Consider the following 11,508-nt stretch of genomic DNA (forward strand, 5'->3'; position numbering starts at 1 on the left):
GTTTTTACAAAGTTTAATAGATGATACTAGGGTCGACTAAGTCGATAGGTGAGAAATTATGTAATAAAAATAACCAGATTTTATTTAGCCATCAACCACTTCCGTAACGAAATGTTATTCTGAGCAATAAAGCTAATGGCCAATTATTCTTCTGGTATATACTTATATTAACTGGGGCATCACTCTCCACACCTTGGTTGTTTACAACAGAAAACATGTAAAATTGGGGAAATCATTTGCAAAAATTAAAAAAAAAGCTTTTTATAAGCATGAATGTATGATGTGATTTCTCCCCAAGAAATGGACTTTCAAACCACCAGGAAATCAGAACTGAATTTGCCCATGTATGGCATTTATATCTAAGAGGTGCATTTATATTTAACAGAGGAGCTTAAAAAAATCGAACAGTGTTTAGGAGTGGGTTAGAAAATTCAGCCACCATTTGAAAACTGTCTTAAAATATGACCACCAGCCAGGTGCTAGAGGCTCACACCTATAATTCTAACTACTCAGGAGGCTGAGATCTGAGGATCATGATTCAAAGCCAGCCCAGGCAGGAATGTCCATGAGACTCTTATCTCCAATTAACCACCAGAAAACCAGAAGTGGTGCTATGGTTCAAGTGGTAGAGAGCTCACCCTGAGCTGAAGAGCTAAGGGAAAGTGCCCAGGCCCAGAGTTCAAGCCCCATAATGGACCTCCACCCCCACCAAAAAAATGACAACCAAAAATAGATTCACTAAGTTTATTTTTTAAAATCATAAAACATTTCTTACAAAAGAGCATCCCAGGGGGGGAGGGGGGAGGCTGGGAAGGGATGGGAAGGGTAAACAAAGGAAGAGGCTGCAATGCTTGGTAAGAAATGTACGCATTATCCTGCCCATGCAATTGTAACCCCTCTGTACAGTATGTTCACAAATAAAATAAAATAAAATTTAAAAAAAAAGAGCATCCCATTCTGCACACTGTTCTGAACAAATACCAGGGACATTAAAACTATTGTTACTTTCCTCCCTGTCACACACAACCCCCCCCACTTCCACCCCTCCTACCCTGGCTAATGTTTACAGTTACCACAAAACAAGGTGCTCACAATAATTACATAGGGGAGAATTTTTTTAACCACCAACAATGAATAAAAATTAAAATCCACTCACTGCTGTTGTTTCAAAATTTCAATGTTAGTTTTTGTGCACCCTCCCCTCCAACACTTTTTGTAAGGAACTAAAACATATCTGGTGAACAACAAAGATTTCACTACACCTCAAATGCAGAATGACTATGAAGCAGAAGAATGTTGGCTTTTTAAACAGAAACAGATTAGAAAAAAAGACTCAGGACTCCTTTAGTTCTTCACTTGTCTTAGGAAAACTTTCTAGAATACTGCTTCACCTTATAAAAAAGGAAACATATCTTGCCTTCAAATCTTTCAACATCTGCATAATGCTTCACACTGTTCTGCAGTAAATACTGTGCATTCAGAATCTGGTCCTATGTTCATGTAATAGTAATGATTCGATCTTCAGATCCTTCTAAAGGCTCATCAATTTTGATCAAATCTCCCTACTCATGACAGATTTGTTTAATCCATTCACTACCTTTGCCAATAATAGATACAGCCAAATCTTTGGGAATAGTTACTTGGGTAGTAATAATAGGCTAACCAATATCACCATATGAGCCATCACCCCCTACATAAGAATAATCATATCCAGAGCCAACCTGTGGTTCTTAAGCCATCTGCCCTTCTGATGGGCTCCATGTATCTATCACAGAGACCCAAGTTTCATCAGCACTAAAAACAACCATGTCATCACAGCAGTCTCTAGGTCTTCCTCTTCTTTTCTAGGCCATTAGATCTCCTCCTCTAGGGGGAGGTGGTGGAGAAAGAGGAAGATTCTGAGCTCTGCTACCACCCAGGCCACTTTGACCAGGAGGTGCAGGAGGAGGGCTCATATCATCATAATCTTTTCTAGAAGGGAGCATGGGATAACCACCCTGACCAGAAGGTATTATGTCAAAACCAGTTTTTTCTCACAAGGGAAATCCCATGGGATGTCCATATGATCACCAAACATCATCATAAAACTGCCATACTCATAAGGTCATTATAGAAGTTGGGATCATAAGGCTGTGCATGTCCGTTAGTGGGAGACTCTGATATAAGATCAAGGATGATGTCTAAGCACTCCACAACTCTATCAAGCTTTCCTCCAATAAGAATAACTGTGTCAGTGGAATGAGGACAGCTTTCTTGGAAAAGCTTGAATGTTGTCTGAGCATGCTCTTGAAGTTCTTTGATTTTAGTACCTTTGATCCCAATAATTCCTCCTGCCAGACTCTGATGAATCAACAGTCTCAACTCACAGTCAAACCCCTGTTTTCACTATATCTGATGTTGGTATAATTTGTGGAAGGAAGGAAAAAAAAAACAAATTGTTTAAATAAGGATGCAGGTGGACCCACTGCAACAATGAGATGTACAAGACGTTATGTTCCAAAATGAACTTTACAACTTTGGCAAGGGGGTAGGGAAGATGGGAAGGAATGGAAAGGGGAAACAAAGGAGGAGGCAACAATGCTTGATAAGAAATGTACTCATTACCTTGCTCATGTAATTTTAACCCCTCTGTACGGTATTTTCACAAAAAAATATCACTTCCTTTATAGAGTTGGTAATTTAAGCATTCTACAGCATCAGATTCAAGCAGGAGTTGGCTGGTTGCAGTCAGTGGGTGATGGCAACTGCAGGACCTCTTCCAAAATAGGGATGATTTTCTTCAGAATTTCTCCAATTGTTTCATTATTAGCACTGATGCTCAATATGTGCTCAGGCCACTGCTGTCTGGAACTGAAACACTGGCATTGTAGTCTTCATGGAGAGTCTTAATATTCTTGTGCACTTTTCCAAACACTGCCCCAGCATGTTTGATTCATTCAACTATAATTCAACCATCTCATCAGTGTTCTGCTATCTTTAAGTGCTTGTTCCTCTTCCACATCTTCTGCAGGGCATTTACCAAATTCACCATTGGTTTCAGTGCTGGGGAAGGTTTCCTCTGCGGCTGTTCAGTTTCCATTTTCATCAATCTAAGCCTTAGAAATTCCAAGTACTTAAGGGCTGCAAACAATTGGGACTCCAGCAAAATGTCGAAGAGGGTAATAGCGTCTACAAGGCCACCACCTGGAGTGCCTTCCTCCTTTGTTAAAAATAATTTTCCAAAATTAAAAAAGTTTCAGAATTTGTACATCAAATTCTACTGAGGTCATGTTTTAATATCTATCATGATGCAGATTGTATTTATGTGTTATTGCTCTGGAAGTTCCTAAACCATGCAAAAAATACATACAAGGATATGCGGCTCCTATTTCAAAATTTAACAAACTCTATTGAGGATCTTTTTTTTTTAAAGGTGATAGGAAAGTTTATTAAGATAGAAATGTGGCCGAGGAAGAAAGCAGGGTGGTGTAGACGTGCCACATGAAGACAGCTCCTCAGCCCATGTCAGCTATCTTGCTTTCTTGAGGATCTTTTTTATCCTAAACTTGATGATATCCTATTTGAGGATCCATTTCCTCAAACATCTCGTATTCCAATAGATTCTTTTAGAACTGATCTCTAGATTACAGCTCAAGGACACTTTCTTTTCACCCAACTATGATGAAGCCATTCTTCAATACACCAAAAACCCCTCATCATTCTCCAGTTCAGTCCCCACTGACAGCCACAAATGCCATCCTTCCTGCTTACCCCCTGAAGGTGCAGCTTGGAAGGCTGGTCAGAAGAATGTTTTGCCTGTATTGGAAACTATTGTGATTCCCAGACCTCTTGATCAGTAGGTACCAACTAAATATTGTTAAATAAATGAATCATTGACACAAGTTCAGGCATAAAGTTCACAAGAATCCATGTCAACAGCAAAGCTGAGAATGGTGTCACCACAACTGTTATGCCACTGACTGCAAGAAGCATAAATGAGAGAATCTTAGGCCAGACCACTTAGGCAAAAAGTGAGACCCTTTCTTAAAAATTGCCACAGCAAACAGGCTGGAGGTATGGTCAAGCAGTAGAAGGCCTGCCAAGTAAATGATCCTCCAAATTCAAACCTCAGTACTGTAAAAAGAAAGAAAATAGAAGAAATCTTCCCAGTCTTGAAGTGTTATGCCCTGATTCCCACTTGTAGAGTCAGTACTCTGCCACAGGTTCCTTGTAAACATGCTTCTAAGAGCACAAGTGTTTCCCCACAGTTCTGATCCCACACAAGCATACCCTCTTACTGTTTCTCAGTTATGTTCTATGCACTTCAGAAAATGTCAGCAAAGAGAGTGGACACAGAAGGATGCCTTGCAATCAGGTCTTGTCAGGTGTTAATAAGCACACTTGGAGATTGAAATAATGAAACATTCCAGTAAATAAGCTGTTCAGCAATATCTCATGGGCACAAATCAAAGAACAGAAGGACAGGATATGCACACAAGTTCCCAAGGATCTGAGAAATATGGAGGACAGCTTTGAAGGGGAGTCCAAGAAAGAACAAAGGGGCCTTCATGGTAGGGTCAAGCAAGAGCTCTTAAGCATTAGTCCCTTTGCATGTGGTTAAGTTAAATTGGAAAGGGAAGATGGCTAATCATTTCCTCTTGAACTAGATGATTCATTATTGTGTGTAAATTGGAACAGGAATGAGGTTGGAGGACAGGGTGCAGAGTTTAGAAAGGAACGTCTGTAAATCCCAGGCAGCCCTGTTCCTGCAGTCATCAGCAGCCTTGGATACACTGAATTATTAAGCATGTTTCTAAATAATGCATTTGGCAGGAGCAGAGTGACAAATACAGTGTAAGGGTGAATGAGGCCATGAGATGGGGAAGAAGCCTGAGTTAGCAAGTGAGTTCTAACAGGATCCCAAGTGAGACTGAGCTACTGGTTCTGAACTACTCTGAGTAGCACCATGTGAGCGTAAACCAGGAAAGGACAATACTAAGCTCTGCCATTTTTTTCAAATATGACCATAGCTGGAGAGAGTCTCAGAGGCAGAGTGTTAGTCTTGTGAGAGAGTCCCTGAGTTCAGTACTGATAGAAAAAAAAATGTGACTATAGATAAGCCACTTGAACTTCCTGTTGCCAATCCACATATACAACATGGAAACAGAAATAACTAAAGTACTTTCATTAAGATTGCAATGAAGTACAAGGAAGATGATGGAAAGTTAACAGGGGACCAACAGAGCTCTCTCTGAAGCAGAGTTTTAGGATCCCATCAAGCTATCTGCCTACGTAGAGTCTCGTCAAGTAACCTATAATTATACAGAGGTTTATACCAAAGAAGAAAATTATAAGCAGCCGGCATAAGAAGACAGAATTAAGCACCTATCGACGATGGTGGTGGCAGAGACCTGGGGAGGTGCAGCAAAGTTGAGCAGCAGAAGTGACCGAGAGTGTGTACATGGGCTTTCCAATTACCTTCAGGGCGAATTTAAAGTCCAGGAATGTGAATCCACATCCCAGCCAGCTACAGAAAGACTCAGAGACAAATCGTCACATCGTGGAAGGTCCAAAACACCAAGGGAAAACGTGGGTACCTCACCAAAGACATCTTCTTTCCCTCCCAGAGAACAGCTGAACGAAACCCATTCCTACCTGAGAAGAACGCCATTTTGGGAAAGTGGTACAGAGCATTCCATACTGCCTGGCCACTAACACTTGCAGGAAAAGTGGCAACATTTTTGAAGAGAGAAAAGGAATCTGATATCCCTGTACCTACCCTCTTTGTGGAAAACAACCCACCCAAGGGGTGGCAGGCCACCCAGGGAGTGGAAGCTCTGCCCAGGAAGAGGCGGGCCTGTCCGAGAGAGCAGTCCACCTCTAGCAAAAAGCAAAGACTAGCTCAGCTTTCTAGACATATAGCAGCTCCACCTGCAGCTAGCCGGGCACCTGGGAATTACAAAACCAAGAGCCCCTAAAATCTCACTGAACAAAAAACTACATGTCTTTTTTTAAAAAATTATTTTATTGTAAATATGCTGTACAGTTACATGAATAAAGTAATGAGTACATTTCTTGTCGAGCATTGTTACCCCCTCCTTTGTTGGACAAGTCTTTAAAGCTGAGGTCGATTTCAGGCTGGGCTAAAAGGTCTCAAGAGCTAGCCCCCATGGGGAAAGCCACTGATTCCAGAGACGCCGCCATATTGCCCACAGCCAAGCTTGCTGCAGTAATTCTGAGCAGCAGAAGACAGCCACCCTCCTTCCTGCTCTACCACACAAAGCAAATTCTCCCTACCACTAAGTTAGGGTAGGAGGAGACCTAACAAGACTCTTTTGTAAGTCAGAATGTTTATCTGCCTTCTCAAACTGATTTGAGAATTCATCTGTTCACTCTGCATTATAAGTTAGGTTCAGACAGGCCTGAGTGTGGGGATCTAGGAAACAGCCATCCCCTACCCTCACTCCCATATTAAGAAGGCTTCTGAATCGATCTACATCACAAACAAAGCTGATCACCACAAGGAAATCAGACTCAAAGAGACTGAATAGAGGTTGTTAAGGAGACACAAACTCCCCCAAATGAATTGGAGAACATTTTTTATTTTCCTTTTTATGTCCCCCTTTTCATTGTTGTTTTGTTTAGTCTTATACAGGTTGACCCATTGCAACAATGAGATGTACAAGACACTATTTTGAAAAAGGAACTTTATAACTTTAGGCTGGAGGAGGGGGAGTATAATTGTGGAGATGGGAGGGAAGGGATGGTAAAAGAAAAACAGAGGAGGCAACAGTGCTTGATAAGAAATGTACACATTATCTTGCTCATGTGATTGTAACCCCTTTGTACAGTATTTTCACAATAAAAAACTTATTTTAAAAAAAGAAACACAGTTTGTGGTGATTACTAGGTATCTTTCCTAATTGTGTGCATACTTATTTCAGAATATATTTTTGATTGCTCAAATTTCTATTTCTCTACCATTCTTAGCATTTTTAAATTTTTATTATTAGTATTTTTATATACCATTTTTTAATTTCTTTGTTTTAGGTCTTAGTTTTCTTCCTTCTCTTCCTTTCCCTGTATTCCTCTATTCTAATTTTTCATTATATCTTTTAATATTTCTTTTAATTTCACTTTAACCTGTTCCTTATTTCTAGTCTTTCTCTCCTGTGTTTCTTTAGTCCATTGATCCCTATTTGTGTGTGAGTTAGACTGTATTTTTTTCCATTTTTACGGTGTCTAATTAGCTCATCCTGTTATCCTTTTGGTTGGGATTGTTTAATCACTTGCAGCAGATTTTCTCACTGGCTAAAACTACATATAATCTCCTTTCCTTAACAGCAATACCCCTCCCCAAACAAAAGGATAGTTACACAGGAATACTTACCTATGATTTTGAACCTCTAAAGTATGTGCAATCACAAGGCTCTGGGTTGGTTTTTGATTTAAAATTGTGTGCTGTGTGGTATTAGATTTGCTTTTGTTTCCAAATTGGAAGAGCATAGTATAGAAACACACACACACACAATGGCAAGCTAAAGAACCTCAACTCCCACTCAAAATAAAGAAGCAATTGAACAGTCAATGGAAGACCTAGAGGATAGCTTTCAAAATGCTTTAAAAAAACAGGGCTGGGAAGGTGGCTCAGTGGTAAAGTGCTTGCCTTGCATGATGAGGCCCTGCGTTCTATTCCTAAGTACCACATAAGCAGAAAAAGCCAGAAGTGGCACTGATGGCTCAAGTGGTAGAGTGCTAGCCTTGAGCTGAAGAGCTAAGAGACAGCACCCAGGCCCAGAGTTCAGGTCCATGACTGACAAAAAAAAAACTTTAAAAAAACAGTGCTGGTAAATATGTTGTATGAAATGATAGAAAGCTTGCACATGGCTATGCATGATTTTAGGGGAATTAATGGAATCCACCAACAGAAACCTGAATGAATTACAAGAGAAGGAAAGGGAATCCAATGAAAAAATAGTCACTCAGCTAAGGGATATGAGAAAGACACAAAAAATCAAATCAAGAAAGTAAAGAAGTCTATACAAGATCAAAAACAAAGCCACAATAAAGAGATTGTGAAGCCAATAAAAATGTCTAATTAGAAGACAGAAAAAAATAAAACACAAAGTAGAAAGTTTTGACAGCAGATTAGACGACAGAGAAGACAAAAGCTCTGGAACCAAAGATAGTCTAGATATTATAGAGAAAAACAGACCAGATAACCTGAAAATATTACAGGAAGGGATAAGGGAAAGACTGCGACTCCTTTTCATAGGTCAAAACTTCCTAAGTAATGATCCAGAAACACAACAAATCAAAGAAAGAATGGATAAATGTGATTGTATAAAAGTGAAGAGTTTTTGCTTGGCAAAGGGCATAGCTAGCAAGATAAATATCCCACAGATTGGGAGAAGATCTTTATTAAGCCATACAACAGACAAGGACCTCATATCTAAAATATACTTAGAGCTCAAAAATTTAACCCTCCACTCCCAAAAAAAACCTTGAAGAAACAACCACCCCATCAATAAGTGGGCTCAAGACGTAAGAGAGACTTCTCTCAAGAAGAAATAGGGATGCCCAATAAACACAGGAAGAAATATTCAGCATCTCTGTCCATAAAGAAATGAGAATCAAAACAACATTGAGATTCCACCTCACCCCAGTTAGAATAGTCACTATCAAGAAAACTTGTGCTTCTTGATCATTTAAGATCTGACTCTCACAATTGAAAATGCACCTGCTGCAGAGTTGACCTGCTCAGACATTTCTCTCAGGCCAAAGTAGAAAGCAAAGCTATTGCATTTCCTATTTTCCTCTTTCTCTTTTTAAGAGTGTTTACAGTGCCTTGGGAGTATGCCCTTCATTTTAACTGGAGAAAAATACTGTTTTTGAAACACACAGTAAAAAATACCCTCTGTTGTCCAAGAAATGTTCAGTATCTGTCATTCAACTGTTCCATTTCAGTGTTCTATATTTTCTGCTCATTTACACAGGTGATAATATACACCAATAAAAAATAGTAGCAAAGGTCCACTTGCAAATGTCCTAAATATTCAAAGATAAATTTGCAAGTTTTGGAGGGAAGAAAAAAATACTCTGTGACTCTGTGAAATGAAGATTGTAGACATTGAGAAAGCATCCTTAGACCTTGTTTAAAATGGAGAGAACAATTCTTTTAATTCAAAAATTGATATAAATAGTTGCAAGTGTCTTCTATCAACCATCATCAAAATGGAATGATAGCTAGGTGCTGATGGATCATGTCTATCATCCTAGCTACTCAAGGGGCTGAGATCTGAGGATCTAAGCCAGCCTGGGATTATCTCTAATTAACCTGCATTTTGCAGAAAGTGGAGGTATAAATCTACACACATACACACATATACAGACACACAAAACATAGTAATTTAAAGATAGCATTTAACTCTAAAATACCATGGTCCCTAATCTGTAAAATAGGACCCTATTTGAGTTCTTTGCTCTTTTGAAGTCCCTCTGTATGAATCACATTAAGTAGGTTGGATAATCTAGTATATGCCAAAAAGCATAGAGCAGTTTACCATGAAATCAATTTGCTTGATCATTCTCTTAGAAGAAAAACCTTTCTTGTACTGCTTGTGTGTTGGGGTGCCCTGGCAGGCATGGGGGTGGAGTTTGTATATGTTCACCAGTACTAGTCCTTACACTCAAGGCCTCTCACTTAGCTTTTTCCACTGAAGGCTGGCATTCTACCACCAGAGCCACAACTCTACTTTTGGCTTTTTGGTGGCTCATTGGAGATAAGAGTCTCACAGAATTTTCTTCCCTAGCTGGCTACAGAGCAGGATCTTTAGATATCATCCTCCTTAGTACTAGGATTACAGGTATGAACCTCCAGTGTCAGGATTTTTTTTTAACATACTACATAACTTTTAGGATCTAATGAGTAAACGAGGAACAAACAAAGGTCATGCTGCCAATGAAGGTGACCATATGACGGTTAGGATTGTTCAGAGGATGACAAGAGTTGATATTTGAAAAGCTCCTAAGCAGGAGCCATATGGAAATGACCATAAAAAAACTCCCCAAATAGACCCTGGCTTTAGAGAGGAGTGTCACTAAGGGTGTTTCAAATGGGGAAATTGTCAGAGACAAGCATTTTTTTATTGTGAAAATACTGTACAGAGGGGTTACAATTACATGGGCAAGATAATGTGTATATTTATCAAGCATTGTAGTCTCCTCCTTTGTTTCCTCTCCCCATCCCTTCCCATCCTCCCTCCAACCACCCCACCCAAACTTCCTCCCCACCACCAAAGTCGTAAAGTTCGATTTCGACATAACAACTTGTACATCTCATTGTTGCAATGGGTCCACCTGTATCCCTATTTAAACGATTTGTTTTTTCCCTTCCCATCCACAAAATATACTGACATCAAATACAGTGAAAGCAGGGGTTATACCGTGGAGGAGGGACATACAAAGCAACAAAGAAATAATCTTATAAATGTGTTAGAAACAATCACATGAAAGAAAAAAAATTTGAATACATATCTTAGGGTTCATTTCCCTAACATCACCTTATCTGACCTTTTCTACTTGACTCAAACATATACTAGTTATTGTAAATAAGGGAAACCATGGGACCTATGTTTCTTTGGGTTTGGCTTACTTCACTTAATATAATTTTTTCCAAGTCTTTCCATTTCCTAACAAATGGGGCAATGTCATTCTTTCTGAAGGAGGCATAGAATTCCATTGTATATATATATATATATATATATATATATATATATATCAAATTTTCTTGATCCATTCATCTACTGAGGGGCATCTGGGTTGGTTCCATATCTCAGCTATAGTAAATAATGCCGCAATTAACATAGTCCTGCTGGTAGCTTTAGTATGTTCTTGTTTGTGAACATTGGGGTAAATGCTCAAAAGTGGGATTGCTGGGTCATAGGGGAGCTCTATGTGGAGTCTTTTGAGAAACCTCCATACTGCTTTCCAAAGTGGTTGAACAAGTTTACACTCCCACCAACAATGCAGTAAGGTTCTCTTCTGTCCACATCCCCTCCAGTATCTGTTGTTATTAGAGTTCTTGATTAACTGGGGTGAGGTGGTATCTCAATGTTGTTTTGATTTGCATTTCTTTTATGGCTAGACAGGTTGAACATTTCTTCATGTGTCTATTGGCCATCCTTCTTTCCTCTTCAGAGAAACTTCTCTTTAAGTCTTTAGACAACTTATGTATTTGGCAGTTGTTTCTTTGAAGATTTGTTGTAGGGGGATTTAATTTTTTGAGTTCCAGGTATATTTCAGATATGAGACCCTTGTCCATTGTATGGCTAGTGAAGATCTCCCAATTCGTGGGCTTTCTATTGATCTTGCTAACTATGCCCTTTGCCATGCAGAAGCTCTGCAATTTCATGCAATCCCATTTGTCCAACCATTCTTTGATTTGTTGTGTTTCTGGATCTCTATTAAGAAAATTTCGGCCTGTGCCAAGGAGACCTAGGGTTTCTCCTATTCCATCCTGTAATGTTT

At 39.4% G+C, this 11,508-nt stretch overlaps 2 pseudogenes; one reads left to right on the plus strand and one right to left on the minus strand.

The window, feature by feature from the left end:
• Positions 1-1,361: 1,361 nt before the first annotated feature.
• LOC105999279 lies at positions 1,362-3,079 on the minus strand (annotated as a pseudogene).
• Positions 3,080-5,373: 2,294 nt separating this feature from the next.
• The window catches only part of LOC105999280, a 49,133-nt pseudogene continuing 42,998 nt past the window's right edge, over positions 5,374-11,508 (plus strand).

This window comes from Dipodomys ordii, unplaced genomic scaffold, assembly GCF_000151885.1.
Source record: "Dipodomys ordii isolate 6190 unplaced genomic scaffold, Dord_2.0 Scaffold186, whole genome shotgun sequence".
In the NCBI taxonomy this organism is placed as follows: Eukaryota; Metazoa; Chordata; class Mammalia; order Rodentia; family Heteromyidae; genus Dipodomys; species Dipodomys ordii.